The sequence below is a fragment of the Takifugu flavidus genome, chromosome 2, assembly GCF_003711565.1.
Source record: "Takifugu flavidus isolate HTHZ2018 chromosome 2, ASM371156v2, whole genome shotgun sequence".
Taxonomy (NCBI): Eukaryota; Metazoa; Chordata; class Actinopteri; order Tetraodontiformes; family Tetraodontidae; genus Takifugu; species Takifugu flavidus.
This window is the reverse complement of record NC_079521.1, coordinates 13,190,959-13,210,447: the sequence shown is the minus strand read 5'-3', so window position 1 is coordinate 13,210,447 and position 19,489 is coordinate 13,190,959. Positions and strand designations below refer to the sequence as shown.

The following is a 19,489-nucleotide window of genomic DNA, read 5'->3' as shown; positions in this document are numbered from 1 at the left end:
AAAAAATAGGTCAAGTTTCATCAAAAACATTAACACTGAAGATACATGTGGAGTATTTCTGTGCTGAATTTCAAAGCCTTTGGATGTTTAATATTTTGTCTCCAAGCATTGAAATGTAAGTTCAGAGAACACAGAAGCTTTGAGGGAGGAAACGCTTGTTTGTGAGAAAAGGCTGCAAAGACAGCGCAGCTGAAGGAGGACGGCTAATAGCGCAGCTGAAAGAGCCAAAATGTAGGGATCCTTTTGGGCGTCGTGTGGCACGGCCTTTGGATGCAGGCTGCTGCTGCTACTGACGGCTACAACCACTTCCTCCATATTTAGAAGCTGTTAACCTCCTTTCCAGCAATTAGCTAGTTGTCATGGTGTGATTCCACCAGTTCTTGCTTTGGTCCCAGACCTTCCCCTTAACTGATAATTTGGATTATTAGTGAGGGAGCGCCATCTGGACACTTTAATTATACTCTTGTGTTTTCATGCTTTACTCATGTGCTTTCCAAGATCTCTTCTCTCTCCTGGATCCCACTGGTGGAGTTGGATCAGAGGATGGGAGGCAGAGGTGTGCTGCTCAGTTTGCTACTACAAACACTTCAGAAATCATGAAGCAAAACGGAGGATGTTAAACACGATAGATTCAACAAGTCTCTCCAACAAGCCCGTGCCTAAACTATGACATGTTGGTGTCTTACCTGATGAATTCCTTTCATGCTGTAGGGACCTCTTCCATGTTCCTAGAACTCTTAATTGGAACATTCCCTTCTTGGGGTGTTTGTCCCACATTATGTAGGAAAGATTACAGATCTGCTATTCCGGGGCTTTAATTCATCTCCTACTTCAGAACTGCTCCAGTGACCTGCCAGCGATGTGTTCACGGATCTGTGAAAAAGCAGGAAAACACACTTTAAACTCACAAACATGAACAAAGAGGAGCAGCGGCAGATTTAAGTCCGAGCACTTCTGCTGGGGAGTAAATCCAGCGTGGCTTCAAAGAGGCTGAGTGAAATCCACCAACTTCTGGCTCCATTTCCGTGCATGTGGTGGCACCGAGCGTGAGTTATGCCTCTAAACAGGAAATTGGGGAAACTAATAAACTCAAACATTGCTTAACGTTGCATTTAAATAACATCGCTAACATCAGGCTCCTGATGATGATTGCAAACAGAATAGTGGAAACTCCACAGGAGCTGGTTCATGTTCTGTTTGTTAAAACTCACTCCAAGTACGACTCACAGAACTCAGGATTTATCCCCACTGATCAGCCGCTAAAGCGTAAACGCTAAAAGAAAGAATTTTTGAATGCATGGCGTGATGTCTGAGGCTATAAACACAGCTTGGTGTAAGGGCAAAACACAACACAAGTGTAACACTACTGATGATTCAGTTCTTCTGAAGCATCCCGGAGAGCCAGCTTGCACAATACAGAGACCCCCCGAGTCTGAAGCAGCCAAATGGAATTGTCCAAACATTTAGATAAAATAAGATCCATTCATGCACCCCAGCTTTAGAAATAACAAAAAGCTGCTTAACAGCTCGCAACCCTGTCCAACGCTGACATTTCCTTTTAAAGTACGCACTTATCTGTGCAAATTTTAAGTAACGCTCAAACTGCCCTTTGTGTTATTGACCTTTATAAAAATTCCTGTATAGGACAAAACACACAGGATCAACTGGATCAGGCACACAAACGGCATAAAAAGCTGAACAAACCCCGGTAAAAATAATGACTGCCTGTTCACACTGGAGAGAAATTCTCTGGGTGTTTTTGCTGCAGCGTGCAGCAAACATCAGCACGAACTCGACAGTGACAAGAACGCGAACACGAGTCCGTCGGCAGCGTTTCAGAACCTGTCGATGTGCAGCCGACATCAACCAGCGTCTGCGCCGTTATGCTCACGCCCAACAATTAAATGAACTGGAGAGAGCAGAGCCTGAGAACGACAAGGCCAGGAAGCACACACACACACACACACACCACACACACACACACACACACACACACCACACACACACACACCACACACACACACACACACACACACACACACACACACACACAAACAAAGTCACTGTAGTGATTTCTATTCCAGTCTTGGCTGCTGAGAGAAAACAACAGTTTTTATTCTCTCAAACAAACAGCTGCCTGTCAGAAATCAAACACACACACACACACACACACACACACACACACATACACACACACTCACACACGTGTGCGCACACACACACATCAGAATACACTGATGAATTCCCCTGCTTGAATTATTGAATCTGCCACTCAAACTGTCCATTATTCTTGTAAGTTTCGAATCTCATCACCGGAGGATCGGGTTTGCGTGGGAGGACGAGGACACTGCTTCTTCTGCTCCGTCCTTACTGGTGGTGTGGCTGAGTGTTGCCGAGTAACCGTACACTCAGGCGTTTCCAGTCGCTGCCTACTTACAACCGATGGAACCTTGACCTGTTTCCATGGATGGATGTGGGAAAGCATCTGAGCGGTTGGAAGACTTAGACTGTCCAGGGATGAATCCAGGACAGGTTAAATGCTCCAACAATCCTCTCTTTGGAAAATCTTTAATGTTTGCCCCCCCCCCCCCCCCATCTCAGTCTAATTCACCTTGGCAGATCCTTCCAGGCAAAAAGAGGTTCTAAAGAAAGAGCAACTAACTAGCTTGCTCTTCTTCTGAAGGAGCCAATCAGAAGAAGCAGACTTTAATGTGGACTCCAGACGGGCAGAGACCCGAACAGTTTGAGATGAACCACCATCATCTCCAGAGCAGATACTGACAGCCTCAGCTAATCTCTCTGCTGGCCTTATTTCCACTCAGTGTGGCTACATGGTTCCTTCCTGTGGTGGGGGTGGTTTAGCTAATCTGAAGGGGGTTCATGATCAGAGAGGGAGTGCTGTTTTTATGATAACCATCCCCTCAGATTTAAGGCCAGGGGATTGTTCTGACTGCATCAAGAGCCCCTGGAAGCTCCGGGGGGCTAAAGTGAGGCAGGGTGAGCTGGAGGAACCGAGTTAAGACAACAGAGGTTTGGATCAGGCATAAAGAGTGGGGAGGGGGGCTGAGTAATGTGGGGATGGAGTGGGTGGTGGGGGGCATAGTTTATTAAAAGGGCCGTATCACAGGATTCCAGATTAAAAAGGCATGTTTCAGTCCCTGCCAGCGCTCCCACATCGCTGCCAGACAGCACAGCTGTTGGCACGCATGTGCATGAGAATTAAAGCACGCTTTTGTCATCTGTTTCACGTGTCACCGTACGGGCCCGGAAGAGCCGCGTGGCTAACAGCGCCGCTTTCCAGATTCCAGGCGTGATGAAAACAAACAGGCTTGTCTGAGGTCAGAGAGAGGGATTCTGTTAGTTCCGCTCTGAAACGTCTTCCCTTCCTCCTGCTGCTTTAAATGTTCCGTTCTGGAATAGTTTCGTTTCCCCGAAATGACCCGATCATTCATATTGACACTGATGATGTCGTTAGCCTGTCAGATATTTTTCAAAGCTGCAGGCGCAGAACAGAACTCAGCTCGGCGCTTTCTGCCGCGTCTGCCTTTGCTGTTTCTTCATTCAGCGTTTTAAAAGGTCAATAAAAGCAGCAGCGAGGCAGAAAGTCCGAAAAAGCACGGCGGTGTTTCCTTTGTCGGTTAATTTCCGGACGCACATGAAAGAAGATGTGTCATTTTAGAAGGAATTGGAGATGCTTTTCACTGAGCATTTAGGAATTATTTTACAAACAAAAGCATTAAATCGGTGGCGAGGGGGAACGTTGCTGAAACATTCCTCATGTTGCACGTCAGACATCTTTTTAAAACAAAGCCGGGCCTGCGCCGCATCCTCGCCAAACAACACGGACTCAAAAAACCCCACAGCGGCTTCTTTTCCAAGCTAAATGACAACTCTCCTGAAGGCTGTCTGCCCTCGTCTTCCCATCCTGCTCTTCTGCCGGTTTGATCTCAAACCAGAAACGCTGCCTTTCGCTGTGCTCAGCGCGGCCTTTTTCAGGCTGTGACTGTGCACACGATGCACCTGTAATTACAAGCTGCTTGTTTGCAGTTTAAAAAAACAACAACATTTTGTTAAGTGCTAAATTTAACTCTGAGAAGCTTTAGATAAACTCAACAAAGTCAGTGGCTCAAGTTCCACCATGTGGAAACAAATAATGAAGACGAGTTTGACTTTTTAAATGTGTTTCTGCATTTGTGCTCAAGATTTGAGTCAGTTTATAACATTCAACACACGTGATGCTAACATGTGAACGTTCCTCTTTCTTCATGTATGTGTGTTGATGAATTAACGTGTGTTGATGAATTCATTTTGACAAATCTGGAAAGATTTTAAGTCCAAGAAAAAACGTCAATGCGATGCACAAAAGTCGCTGCCGCAGAGGAAATCGATATTTTGGCTTCTTGAAGAATGTGAGCTTGTGTGACACTAAAGATTACTTTAAAGATAAAGCGAAAGGTTTTATTGAGTCTCTAAACTCGTGCAGATAAAAAAGGGATGTGATAAGAGCACAAAGAACCTTCTTCTGATTGCATCCATTCAGCAGAGCTGAGGAGGGGACAGACTCATATCTCCTCTCATAATTACAGCAAAGTAAATATTGAGCAACTGATTCTGCATTTTTGCCCATTTTAAGACAATAGAATCATTTTCCTCACCGTGCGACCAGTGTTGAGCTGAAGCTTGTTATACTCTCGGCCTTTGAGGGTTTTTCTCCACCAAGCACTCCTCCTATATGTTGCAATAAACACTCTTTAGCTGCAAACATTGTGACCTCTGAAAGGGGATTTGGGAGTGGGGGAGATTCATTTAAAACCGATGAGTCATACATCTTGTGCTAAAAAAAAATAAATGCTGGTAATGAATGACTGTAACCATGAAGCAGGCCGTGGCTGGATTTAAAAGTAATGATTTGTCACGGCTCGGTGGCATCATAAGTCCCTCAGCTTGAAATGGGATTGATGGATGTAAGTCTGCAAGGTTTATCATCGGAGAGGAAAAAATAACTATGAAAGAGGCGATCTTTAATGCTCAAATTTGAGATTTAGACCAGATCTCTTAAGGTTAAATTTGTTTTATGACTGTAATCCACACATATGTTTCCGTGCGTGTCCTTTCAACAACAATGCTTCCACGCTGCATGTATTATGCATCCGAGTTGACCCCACAAATATGGGTCTTCCTCCTCTGGGAACCGGACTTCCTATTCTCATCATCATCCAAAGCTTATAGTTAAGTGTATACACAAGCAGACAACGCTAAAGTCTGTCCATAAGGGCACCAGGGAGTCGCTCCCCGCTGTCTCCAGTCGGCTCCATTATCTGCACTTTGCACAACATACACACGAGTGCAGCAATGCAGGCCACCGGTACACAACGTCTTGCACCTTAAGTAGCCTCCCTCAATGCCACGTCATGCATATTTTATGCCAGCCAGCATTAAAAGCCAAAGGAATAAGGAATGCCTGGCTAGGCAGCTGGGTTAGCGCCGCGTCCTACTTCTCTTCCAGTTCACCCACTTTTGGGGCAGAAAAGGCAAAGCTCTTGTTTGTTTGCAACCATTCCGCTTTTGTGGAGCTTTCGCTCTTCCAAATAAGATCTGGAGATAAAATACGATGACTCACGACTGAGTGCGCCTGCGTTTGTGACCATTAGCATTCAGTTTGAATGCTTTTATTTCCCCGTGTTTACCTGCAGACATGCTGGAACATCCTGCTGAGAAAAGGTCCAAGCTGGTGGCTTCACAGGCGTAACACATGTAACACATCTGGCTTTAGTTCAGCTCTTTGGCTCCTGAAAGGCAGCTATTGAGGACATTCGGGTCACCCAGGAGTCACTTCAGTCACGCACAACATAAAATGGAAATTCTCGATGGCCGTTTTTTCCCTGTGCTTCTCCTCATTCCTCCTCACCTCTGGCTGTAAATATTTTATTATCCTCGCTTTGGTTTGACTAGAATGTTAGTTCTAGTTAGTCCACAACAGCAACATAACAAAAAGAGCAGGCAGGTCCTCGGGTGCTGTGATGAGTTTGGGTGAAAGGGACCGGCGCCCTGCTACCTGGTGCAGGCCTGTTTCGTTTAGCCACAGACGGTAACGTCAGGTAAGGTGTTGTTGGACCGACACAATGTAGTTCTTAAGAGACCAAGGAGAAGATGGAGCACTTGGACTATTGCACTGCCTGAGCGAGTCGCGGCATCTCTAGCACACAAGCCCCGAGACCAGGTTCACTCTGGTGGCACAATTGTGCATGTATGGCAGGCCTGGTTTGCCATCTGCGATCCCCAGGGATTCTGGCGGAGGTGGGCATGCACGCTCAAGCATATGTACATGTTCTCCCGTAGAATCAGCACTTGCACCGCTACGGTTGGGGCGCCAGCATGTGTGAATGAAGCGAGCGATAATCAGCGAAGGCGCAGAAGATCAAAATCCCATTTCCAGGAAAGTCTTCGACGCTGAGCTGAACAAAGCCTTGAGCAAAAGCTCGCCTCACTCTCTCACTCTCTCTCTCTCTCTCTCTCATACACACACACACACACACACACACACACACACACACACACACACACACACCACACACACACACAAACACACACACACGCACACAAATTTGTCCTGTGAAATTCTGGGATGTGAAAAATATCCCTCCTGGCAAATTAGCTGCACTGACCAGCGCGGCGCTCAGATGTTGGATTATTCACGTCCTCTGACTCCTGATCAGCTGGAAGCGGAAAATAAAACATGAAATAAAAATGTATGAGACGGAAGTACGACCCCTCAATGCTGCTGGGGGAGCCCAAAGTCCAGCCAGAACATTTTAGTCATTCGTAAGGGATCAATGCCAGCGCACTTTATGGCCCGTGCTGCTGTTTATAGAGCAGGTTCGGCCTGGCCCGTCATTCGGGTTTATTGATTATGAGCTCAACTGAATAAAAAGGTGGCTGATGACACACCGATAAACGATCAGGATGAGAGGACGGTTAATCGATGCGTCTGGAACCACCTTATAGAAACGCACCGCCGCTTCCCCCTCCCCTTTTCCGGCAAAAGCGTCTTATTGCATTTGCACTCATGAAAAGCGAAAGATCGCGTTTGATGAATTCGCGGAGGCTGATTAGTGAGACGTTGAAGGCCCAAAGCTGCTTTTCCTAATCCGAAGATTAGCAAAATAATAAGAGGTCCGTCTTTGTTCTCACACTTGATGAAAAAAGAAATAAAAGAAGAGGCCTGGAACCAGAGCTGGTATCGCCACTGTCTCAGAACAGAATCCTGGCCACTTTTGCGACAATCCGTACTGGGAGCGAGACAGAAAAGCCAGTAAGGCCGGCTGCCAGACCAGTGCTGAACGCTGCCCAGGAGCCGGCTGAGTTATAGCTTAACTGTTGTGTTCGTGGCGCTGCTGTTTCTGATTCGTCTGCGATGCTTCATGAAAACAGAGAAAAAGCTGCGACTTCCTCCAAGTGCGTGTTCACCAGCTGCAAAATGGACATGAAAAATCATCAACACAAACACCAAACCCGAGACTTCAGGCAAGAGGGGAGGCAAAGCGGCTACAATACAATTATCTGTGTCTGTTTGACCCCCCAGGGAATCCAGGGTAGAATCCAGTGGATCTAATTCATTTGCAAAAGAGTCGAGCGGGACTTAAAGCTCGATTCACAGCCGACTCAGACCATGAAAAAGCCTCTTTTCCTTCAACCTTTCACACAGACAAAGAGCCGCTGCCTCTCTGCGCCGAGTACGGAACGCAGCTCGGAGTCGGCATGTGGGACGGAGGCGCCCCGGCGACAAACAAACACTCGCCATGAAGTGAACATACATTCCCCCTCAGTGGCTCGTCCTCGCAGAGGCAGAACAAACCAGCATCCGGGTGTGGTGACCAGCTACTCACCCGGTGAGAGGGACACCGGGGATGCTTCTATTCATGGATCCTTTTTAAAAAGAGCTCCTCGCTGAGTCGGGCCCTTTCATGGGAGCCCATCTCGTACTGGTGTGAAATGAGGTGAAAATAAGTAAACTTACGGCTTTGTAGAAAGCCTCTGGGTGGAGGTTTGCTGAGAGGACCTGGACAAATCAGCTTTGGAGGGAAGCGAACTGGACGCGCTGGGGAGCGAGCGTGCACGGCCGGCAGCGGGGTGTGAGTGTCTCATTCTCCTCATGAGGCTTTTGTCAAGTGGTCCGCCGCTGTCCTGCAGGACCACGGGAGTGGCGACTGTAACCACAACAACGCACATATCAACGAGACACTGTTGCACTCACAAAATGAGTTTAAATACACAACATCAACAACTCCGATAGGAATGCAAACCCAACGGCGGCGGCAGCAGGGGGCTGTGACACGCGGGGCATCTGCGTGTGGCATATTTATCACGGTGACAGCAGGCGTCAGGGATACGGGGGCTCCAACCTAACCACTTACTCACTAATGGCTCACACAGCCACGGATCATTATTCCTCACAGCACAGCACAACAAAACATGGCGCCGCGCGGCACCGCTGCAGTCGGATATGTGTAGGAGGTTGATTAGAATCTCCCCCTCCTCGATTTCATCATCAGAATGTTCTCACGGAACAGTTGGAGGATTCCAAGCCTCTAATCCTCCAATTACAAACATCTGGCTAAACAAAGTTTCAGTGAGGGAACTGTCAAACCTAAACACAACTTGCTTTATACCCTGATATCGTCCAATCTTGTAGCATTAAACTTATGACCTTGAGCTGCCTTTTGTTATTGTGTTCTGTTGTGCAACCATCAGTAAAATAAACAGGTCTCAGACAGCAAAATAATTATGCATGAATCACCCTCCCAACGGTCCAGACGTAGAAAATAGTGCACTCTATACATTAGGACAGTGACTGTGCACATAAATCAATAAAATGGGTGCAGGTACCACGTCACGGCAAGGTCGCGATATCTGTCAGAACGCCGATCTGGTTCCGTTGGTTATACTGACATTTTCCTCCTCAGGTCTAAGCTGCAATCCAGACTTTCACAATAAAAGCATGACCAGTAAAACCTGTTGTTGAAAGTTTGAAATTCTGAAGTTTGTACCTTGATGTTGAAATGCATTGTGGGATACCTAGTACAGAACAAGTACACAGAATTGAAACGTGAAACAGGGGGAACGGGAATGACAGATTCGGGAGGAATACTGACATTGTTGGAGTGTGTGCAGAGGCGCGGGGGTGCTGCACAGGATGGATGACGGAGAGATGATAAAGATAATGAAGCCAGAGGCAAACGGAGGCGGCGCTCCATCTGTTTGCTACAGGCCAACAGAACTAATGATGGATTTATTGTGAAGACCATTAAAAGGTGAAGAGACAAAAGCAGCAGGAAGAGGAGAATATGGGGGAGTGCCTGTGAGGAGAGCGTGATTTCACAGGCTAAGTGTTGACTGGTTAAAATGGGGAAGGTGAGTTGCTGCTGGGACCTGCTCCTGCGGCAGGAAGCAGGTTCAGGAGCTGGGATGAGGCTGAGCTGACTTCCAGGCCGCTCTCTAACCCCCCAAGCTGCTCAGGTATACATGTCGCTCTTCCTTTTCTTTCTTTCCGCCCAGACTTAAATGTTGATATCGTCACCCGAAGAAAGGGAGTTTTCAGAAGAGTTAATAGAGCGTGGCGGAGCAGACATACTGTCACTTTAAGTCAGGCTATCATTAATGTGTGCAGGAGAGATGGAGAGAGAAAAGAAAAGTAACCACATCCCACTAAATGCAAATGTCTGTCAGAGGTAGGTCTCCTTGAGGGTGAGTTACCATTGCAAAAGAGGATAATATGAATAAAATTTGGTTATAATGACCTATAACATCGCGTTCACTCTAGGTCCTTCCTTCAGCATTGCACTGCAGATAAATAATGCTAACATTCCAAGGTCCTAAGTGACATTCTGGACCTGTTTAAAAGGTACATATGATCAATTCATGTCTTCTTATAGATTCTAGCTGACTAATGCTATTGTAGCTGTAGCACTGACAAAGAAAAGTTAATAATCTTGTATTACCTAAGGGGTTATGTCATTTGCTTCCCTTAAAAAATGCTAACACTTAGAATATGGAATACCATAGTCCTGCTTGAGGTGGTGCAACTGCTCTTTTTTAAAAAAAAATAAAAATAAACAGGTGACATGTAATTTGGTATAATTATGTAGATTTTTATCTTTTCACAGGCCACAACTGGAGGGGGACACTGTTTAAAAATGTAACAAACATCAGGTTGTAAAACAGGACTGGTGGGGAAAACAGCTCCTTTTCTGGCCGAGGATGAAGTCCAACTCTGTCTCAACACGTTAACAGACGGACGGGCGGTGAGATCCGTTCCTGTTCTGTGGCCAAATGAGCCTTGAAGAATAGAGAAAATGACCTCGGAGACCTGCTGGAACGGTGATGGACGAGCCAAAGAAGAATAAAGTAGGAGAGAGGAGGAAATTAAAGTTTCAGGGGGAGGAATGGAAAATGAAGGTAACTGTGTGAAAGCCAACAGCCAGGAGATGTGACACGACACACACTGAGTCACTAATGAGGGATGTCACGCTGGAAATGGCTGACAAGGCTGGGGAAAGATGATGTTTCAATATAACCATGAAGGTTATATACATGTCCTGGTTTTTGGCAAAAAAAGATATAGAAACTATTTTAGCTACTGTACAGGCAACCTTTTGACAATATTTGGATAAAAATCTTACTCCCGAATGAACAAAACTCAGCACCTAGCATGCTAATGTCAACATAGATGTAAATCACTGCTTGATTTAAAGATTAATGTTTCCATTTTAGATGTAATTTCTGCTAAAGTATCAGACTTGCAACTTGCTTGACTCGTGTATGGAATCAGTGTCATTTATTTGGAATAAATGTGGCTTGTTTGCCAGAAAAGATCATTTAACCAAGATCTTTGTGACCCTCTGGGAGTCAGGATGCCACAAAAATGCAATCGATCCTGGCAAATTGCCAAGTGAATTTATAACCGAGGTCAGAAACAGAGGAGAAACTTACTGTTATGATGCCGCTTGAACATTTAGCCCTTTATCTTGTTGGGAATCCTGGCAAAAAACTGCAATGTTCGACCTTTACTGTGCAACCACTGCGCAGCAGCACACGTTAGATTAGTTCTCAGCTAAATTCAGAGCCTGACAAAGGAGATAAAGCCCCAAACGCGGTCGAGGGGCAAGCCGAGGACAAGACTACATTTGCCCTGATGAATGATGGGGTAGGCTCCCAGGCCGCCGGAGCCCCTGAGAGGGAGGGAATGTGTAGATTGGAGCGGAGACGTTCTTTTCTGTAAATCAAGAAAACAAACTTAGCAGAAGTTAGTTTGGGAGTTTAGTTGTGTTGATTCATTTCACAACACAAATTACTCCACTCATCTGCTGTAAACACTTCACTGAGTCATCACACACACACACACACACACACACACACACACACACACGCACACACACTCTGCTCCTGTTTATCTGGTCACCAATCTTAATTGCAGCAGCTATTCCAATCCAATAGGCCCTCCTCCTCCTCTTCATCTTCCTCTTCAGTCTTCTGAACACTCCTCCTCATCTTTTGTCCTTTGCCCACCTCCTCCATGTTGCTAATTTGGGTGAATGGAGCCAACCTTTGTCTGTCTGTGGGAGATCCAGAGCTTTCATCAAACATGACATGATAGCGCCCCCCCCTTCCCAATGCTCCTTCCCTCGGCCTCACTTTTTGTCTTCCCCTCCCTCTCTCCTCTGTCCGTCCTTCTCCGGTTTGCCTTTGTTCTCCTCTTCATCAGGCGGGAAGGACACGGGGTTGGGACCTGCAGCGGCGAGCGTTGCTGACTGGAGGCTTTGATCAGATGGATGGCCAGGAAAGGTCGCCGGCAGCCCGTTAGAGTTCATCCTGGGCAGCATCCACACGTGAACTGTAGCTCAATCCTTTAAACACACAGGGGGGAGGCTGTTCTCCACGGAGACGACAAGGTGAGTCTGCTGTTAGCTACAGACATTGTGTTCCGAACCCCCGTCCTGGCAGATCATTTCAAAACGTACACAAAAGAACATTATGCAGGATTCTTCCCTCACAGGGACGTTTCGGGAGCTGAATTGTAGTTTCGATAATCTCCCTCCAAAGCCCCGCGGAGCAGCACCAACACTGGTTCAAAGAGAAGTCTCAGACCATCACACATTCTATCCACAAATCTGATTTAATCCCACTTTCTTTCATTTCCGCTCCACAAAACACTCTCATGGGTTATTTAACTGGAAGTCTGATATGAAGGAAAAATGGGATGCAATGGCAGGTGCCGTAGCGGCGACATTCACGCTCCAACACTCTGATAATACACTAATACGCAGGTCACAACACGCTTTGATGATACCAGGTTCTGCAGACGCAGGGAAGGACTGTTTCCCAAACGAGGCAGACTTCCATTAACGCCGCATTAATTAGCAACGTCAGCAAGACGTCGGGTTTTGCTGCTGCCGAACGTGAAGCTGCAGAAGTAACAGGTGCTGCTCTTTTGTGCTTGTTTAATCTGCACTCCCCAATCAAGCGCTTTTATAATTCCCTCCGCAGGCGGCTGCTCCCTCACTCATCTGTGGACGTTTCTTCTCTTCTGAACACCCGCACCGGTTTCAAAAGGCGGCGTCCTCACAAACGCAGGCAGGGCAGAACGCTGCAGGAAGTTTGCTGTCGGCTCAGATGTTTTATTTAACAAATGAGAAAGATGGATGTTTGCATGTCTGAACACCATCAGGACATTTCCTGGCTCTCCTTGAGCTTGCCTGGGTTTCCCCCAGGTGCTCCAGTTCTCCCACAGTCCAAACACACACACACACACACACACACATCAGACTGGAGATTGAAGGGATGAGCGTGCACGTAAACAATTTGTTCGTGTCCAGTGATGAAGGAGCGGAGGGGGTGGTCAACTGCAGTGTTATATGCAGAAATGTTTAATTCATGCTTAAGCTAGCGTTTTCTGGGTGTGCAGTTATCACATTTCATGTGAACGCAGATTAGAATTATGTGTTTGGAGGGTCGCACAAACTGCCGTTTCCATGCTGAAGTATCCTTGATCAAAATATAGAACCCCTGATTGGTGCCGATGGTGCACTCTGGGGGTACAAATGGCCATAAAGATAACACTCTGTCAGTCTATAAACATGAGAGGGGATGTGAAACCTGTAATACAAAGTGCTCTGAGCTGATAAAATGACTAGAAAAACACTATGGACTGTAGAAGCAGCTCACTTAGCGTTCAGGCTCAATCTCCTGTGGACGGTTGATGCTAATCCATTAAACAAATCTGGAGCGGCTCAAGGTTATTGGAATAAAAAACAATGGCTGCAGTCATCACTGTTTTATTTAAATGCAAGTGAGAAAAACTAAAAGAAAAGTTTAACTTTCAAACTTCACTGTCTCTATTGCAGATTTGTTGTTTCAAGGTCAACAGAGCTGCGTTGGTTCTCGGCTCGCGCGGGTTTACAAAGGGGAGAGAGAAGAACGGAACATTGTGGAGGACTGGGAAGAGTGAGAAAGAAGAGAGGAAGTTCCTGTTACTGGGGACGGTTGTGGAGGCTCTTCTCTCCCACGGGGCTGCAGGGGCTGAGTCAGGATGGAGCGCAGGTGAGTGCTGGCTGCAGGTAAAGCTGCCACTTCCTGTCCGTATTGTGTGTGGGCCTTCCTCCTGCAGAGAGACAGCTGCTCAGTGCCCAGCGTGGACAGGCCGGCGAGGAAAAGACGCTCACACACTAGCGCTCTCACCGCCGTGTTTCCAGGAAGCTTTCATTTCTACAGGATGCAGCGACTGGGCCGTTTTCCACCAGAGCCGAGGAAGAGACGTGCCAGACCAAATGTTACAGTGGTGCTAAGCAGCGCAGACACGCTGGCCTTTTGCTGAACATTAAGCAAATGCTAGGAACAGGCGGCGTTAAAGGAAGCGATCACAGCCGGGGCTCTGCAGAGAATGATAATGAGAGCGCTTGACCATTTCAGCATCGGGCTGCACGTTGTGAGCGTGTGAGTCGATAAACAGGGCTACAGTCATCAACACTACCGACCCTTCATCCCACAGTATGTAAATCCAGCATATGTTCAGTCAGAAGCTGCAGCGTTTATGTTCTCTTTTTATCAGCAGGGGATGATTTCGACAAATATAGAAATGGTCCCGATAAAAGGAGCACCGATTAGCACTCATTACCTCGTTGAATTTTTATCACATGTTTAATGTTAAGTATCGGGGCTCGTCTTTGGCTGCTGAAGACACATTTGCATGATAAAATAATGATAATAGAGGGCTGATGATGGTTAGTGGTTTCAATGCCAGCTGTGCGTCAGGGAAGACAAAACTGCCTGAGGTGGCGCTGAATAATTCACCGCGTGACAAAGCGGCGCACATAGGACAGCCAGGAACTCGTCTGGTGCCACTTTATCATTTCCATAAATCATTTCAAAGCTATTTAAGCACTTAAAGGGACATTTTGACATTTCACCAGCTGCTATTTCACGGAGATAAGACAAACAACGAGTGTTTTTTTGTGTTGCTTACATGGGTCTGATGGTCTGAGACACCTGAACTGAGTCCCAAATGTGCCTCCGCAGAACACATCTGGTGCCTGGATACAAATGCCCCCAGGTAGGGGCTCAGGTGAGAGGATTAAGGGGGGTAATTGGCAGAGTATGTTGGTGTTTTCTTCATTCACACGTGCACGCGCACACCCATTCAACTACTGGTCTTCGCCAATTAGCTGCGGTGGAGGTCAGCGGAGGTGAGCGAGTGCTGAGGAGAGATAAGTTTTCCATTAATGGGCGAGTCTCTGGCTGGACTGAGCCCCTTTCAAACTCACACGGGCGCTCGTGTGCATTTTAACACCATTAGCGTTGGCGGTAACTTTGTTTAAAATCCACCTTTAGCTTGTTCGCCGACAAACAAAAACATCATTTCTCCAGAACGCTAAAATGTCCTTCTGGGTTGGACAGTTCAAAGATGAACTTTACTGCACACGCGGAGGCTGTGAACGTTGGAACTGAAGGTTTCTACTGATTCATGTGAGATCTTGGATCATTCATCTCAGAAAAAGAAGCTACGTTCTAGCAGCGATGGTGGCCTCCATTTCTCATCCTAAGAGTTTCACTTTTTGACACAGTAAATTTGTGGGTTTGATTCCCAGACAGAGACTTTAACTCCGTGCCGCTTCCATTATTACACGTTTCACGGATGTCAGCTCTGCCCACACAGAACAGAAATAACACGACACCGTTATCACAAAAAAACCTACACACCACTTCCAAAAAACTACGAGAGCCACAAATTTCACACGTTTTTAGCTAAATGATCTTCCACAAATGATTCATAGCTGTCGGGGCGGAGACGTAACCGCTGGCTGAAAAACAAAAGCCTGCAGGCCCACGCAAACATCGACGATATCATTTCTCGCTCTCTCTCGTCGCAGCCTTCCTGATTTCCCACGCCTTCACAAACACCCCGTCTCCTCCACAAACATATTTCACACTTCATCACACTCATTTCCCACCGTTCCCGCTCCCCACCACCCCCGAACCCCCCCCTCAGGTCCGCCTCAGTGCAAATTCGTATTGGCTGATCAGAGCGGGCGTGAATCAATAGGTGCTTTATGCTGACTTGTGGTGTGGCGAGAAATCAATGGCGAGGGAAAATTAAGACGTAGTCTTTGAATAAATTGGGGAAGCTGGTGCAGAGCACAAACAAAGCTGGCAGCATGAGTATAAACCAGGTCGGATTACGATGCAATGGTTGTTTGTCAGGATGAAAGACTTTCCTACGACTTCATTTTTCTGCACACTCAGTGATGCTAAAGCCCGTGTAATGCTGCTGAGCTGCTGTTGTTCCTGTCACGGGAGGGATGGGGGACTGAAAGACCAGGTTTTGCTGTACTGTAATTAGCAGTTAACACAAAAATGAAAATATAAGTTTCTTATTCAGTGTAAATATACAGTGGGGCCTCTACTTACGAACGTCTCTACATGCGAATTAGGTTACGAAGCATCTCAACGGGAAAATATTTCCTCTTGTTACGAAAGAAATTTCAGGATACGAAGGTCAAAAATACGCTACCGCTGCTACTCGCAGCTCGCGGCGTTTAGCGAACACAAACAGGCTTGTAGCTGCTCTGCCATTGGCTATCGCCTAGCATCTTCCTGTAATCCCATTGGCTAGGAGGGACGTCAATATGTATGTCAATATGTGTATCCCAGTGTCGCCTTCGTTTCACTTTAATTTATTGTAGGTGTTCGTATGTTTGTCCATTAGATGGCGGTGTTACCACAAGTGTTAACGTTCGTTGCTAGTAATGACGGCTAATGTAAGATTAGCCTGTAATAAAGTTCATTTTGTTCCTGAAAAAGCCTTGCACTGAATTCCTACATTTATTGTGCGGTAATCTAATTGTAACATGTATTTGTTACATGTTTTGATGCATTTTTATGAGTTATAAAAAAAAATTATGTCCGAATTTTTGGGGGCTTGGAACGGATTAGGGCATTTATGTGGAAAACGTGTCTCTACTTACACAATTTTCAGGTTACGAAGCAACTTCTGAAACTAATTCAATTCGTAAGTAGAGGTCCCACTGTATTATATATATAATGTATAACTGTCCATGCAAATGCCTCAGGGAGCATCGGTGAAGGCGAGTGGGATAAAGGCGAGTGTGTTTGGCAGACATGACAGGAAGTGGAGTGTAATGATTCTCTGCAGTGTCTCGGCTAATTAAAAGATAACTGTAACTGACTGCAAGGCGTGATTAAGGTTTCCCCAAGACTCTCTGCCATAATCAATAATTCACTTCAACCCTGGCCGTTTATTCAAATCACTTAGGTTTGGGGAAACAGCATCAAACTGGGGGAGCAGAGAGAGCGAATGTTGAACGGCAAAGCAGGGAGAGGAGGAGAAAATGATGAGACAGAAGACGAGGAAAAAGTCAGAGAGAGAACCTGACAGCGTGCTGAGTGAAACAAAGAGTTGGAGAGGTAAGCTGTGTTATTTCTCTGAGGAGCAGAGCGGGGGAGCTCGTACTCGGGCCTCTGGCACCACATCACTGCATCCGGCCTAATTGCAGTCCGACGGGAGAGGAAAAAGGCCTCGCGTGGACCCAAAGGATTCCTGCAAAAAAAAAAAAAAAACACCCTCACCAGAAACCACAAACTGACGCGTTGCATAACCAGGTTCAACTTTTAGAGTTTCCAGCATTTCCATCAGGCTTTTCTTCCCCGTGTTTTGGAACCCGGCGCCGGCAAAACTCACAACAAACGGCTGAGGGGGAGCTGAAGCGGGAGCTGACGCAACTTCGTGAGAAGTTTTGGATGGAGGCTCGGAGTAAAGCAGATAGTAACCACAAAGGGAGGTCTTTGAGCTTGTGATCCTTCCAACGAGCGAGTGCAGCATGTATAAAACCTCTCCTCCCACTCTTATAACTGGACATATCCTGTATAGCCTGATGACTGTAATTATCAGCCGCACTGACGCCGTCTAAAATAGATCTTCACACTGACTCCCAATCATATGAGTCTATATTTTTCCACGACAAAGGAACCAAAAACAGCGACAAAACCCATAATTGGGAAATCCTTCCTGTGTCTTGGCACCATCGTGCCAGAAGGACCGGAAACTGCCATCTGGGAGAAAATAGTGGGGTTGTTTCTGGATCCACCATTTATGGCCTGGAGGGTGAGAGTGGGAGGCGATATCGGGGGGGATGACAAATATCAGTTGTTCAATATTCATTACTGTCTTCACCTCACATGTAGGCATCTGTGACCCGTGGGATGGTTCCCATCACACTCCTCCAAATGTGTTCACGGGTGGCAGAATGCATTAGGAAAACGCTGTGAACTGGGAGGGTAGTTTTGGGTGAGGGGGTGGCGTCAGGGCAGAGAGAAAAGCACATGTGAGGGGAAGGAAATATCTGTGACGACATGAACCAATCCAGCGTCATCGATCACATCCACGGTGATGTGCAGGACTCTCTCCAGGAAGGAGACACAACCGTCCAGCGTCTCTGGAACAGTCCAAAGTCCAGATGTGGCCAGAAAACTAGGAGGGTTGACCTTAAGCAGAAGAAGCATCTGAGACCTTTTTGCCCAGACTGAAGCTCCTGAGGTGAGACAAAACAACACCCAAGTCCAGACGGACCATCACCAGCAGCTATGGTCAGAGGAGGGGGAAGGGGGGGGGGGGACAAGCACAAACCCCAATCTGATAAACTTCTTTGGAATGAAGGTGCAATTCCCACCATGCGGCAGCAGCACAGGACACACACTTGTTGTGTCTGTGGCCTTTCTGAACTGAAAGGACCTTTTGACCCCTTGGATGTCTGCGTGTGTGGCAGACGCTCAGCCTCCAGTTGAGCCAACAAACAGCCAAACGCAATAACTGGCTGTTATTGGACATAATCAATATTTTTGTGCCATCTGTACATGTAGCAGAAACACAGACAGAGCGAGAGTGTGAGCATGTGCGCACGCCTGCGCGCACGTGCTCGTTGACCCATTAGAAATGTCTTTTTCTGCAAATTATGAAGAGGGAAGTTAATTTAGTTAGAAACTAATTAGTATGAATAAAAGATAGCCTGGAGTCCCTCAGGCTGCCACACTGTCAGGACTGACTTCGGAATATTGGCATATTCTCCTCTCCTCTGCAACATCCTCTTAGTTCAAATTCAGTCTGACTGCACTCGCGCTCAGCTGTCACATGTAAAATAAAAAAATAAAAACAATTTGACTGCTCCGAAATTGAGAAACTACTCATTTGAAGGGAGAAAGGAAGTCAATATTCCTCTTGAGAATAACGTGATCTGAATTTTCTGGAAGAAAAGTTTAGAGTTTTGCTGAACTGTATAATCACAGGAAATGAATACACCCTCCCATGAAGTGTCACATGAAAAGATGGCGTTCTTTTGAAGCGATGAATACAGTTTTTAAAGGGTTTTATGGTTTTCAGTCAATAATGTGCCATGAAACTGACACACATCTTTTTAATGTCGATGCGTAGGATTTGGTGGCATCTAGTGGTGAAAAATGCTTCGCTGTGGCACAAAATACATGTGGACATTATTGTATCATCGACATATTGATACATGTTGAATGCAGACATTCTATTTAGGTTTGTTTGTCAATGCGCAGTTACCGTAGAAACAAGGGGGAGCAACACTGTGTCCTGAGACCTAGATCATCGTCACGCTTGAGTGCAACAGTATTAGTGAAAGTATTATGATCTGGTTATTACACGTGAAAAAAAATCCCATGCATGACTGAAAAGAGTCCTTGGCAGCTTTGACCTTAACTGATTTTGACCTCAGTTGAGTTTATTTTGCAAGCCGGGAAATTAAAATTGGAAAAGCAACAATGAAGCTTCCCTTCTTTGTCTGGAACCAGCGGAACAAACCAGAGGTGTCAGCACAGCCCAGTGTGAGTTTCAAAGTGTTGGAGGAGTTATTGTAAGCAATTATCTCTTTATTGTTCATGTTGCAAGTCAGCAGGAATC

At 46.3% G+C, this 19,489-nt stretch overlaps 2 long non-coding RNA genes across 2 annotated transcripts; one reads left to right on the top strand and one right to left on the bottom strand.

Annotated features, from left to right (window-relative positions):
- The first annotated feature begins 8,914 nt into the window (after positions 1-8,914).
- LOC130521739 (uncharacterized) lies at positions 8,915-10,872 on the top strand. The gene is made up of 2 exons (XR_008949433.1): positions 8,915-9,901; positions 10,164-10,872. It is a non-coding gene; the product is annotated as an uncharacterized LOC130521739 (long non-coding RNA).
- Positions 10,873-13,315: 2,443 nt separating this feature from the next.
- Positions 13,316-14,683, bottom strand: LOC130521740 (uncharacterized). The gene is made up of 2 exons (XR_008949434.1): positions 13,735-14,683; positions 13,316-13,657 (listed from the first exon to the last, which is right to left on the bottom strand). It is a non-coding gene; the product is annotated as an uncharacterized LOC130521740 (long non-coding RNA).
- Between the last annotated feature and the right edge of the window lie 4,806 nt (positions 14,684-19,489).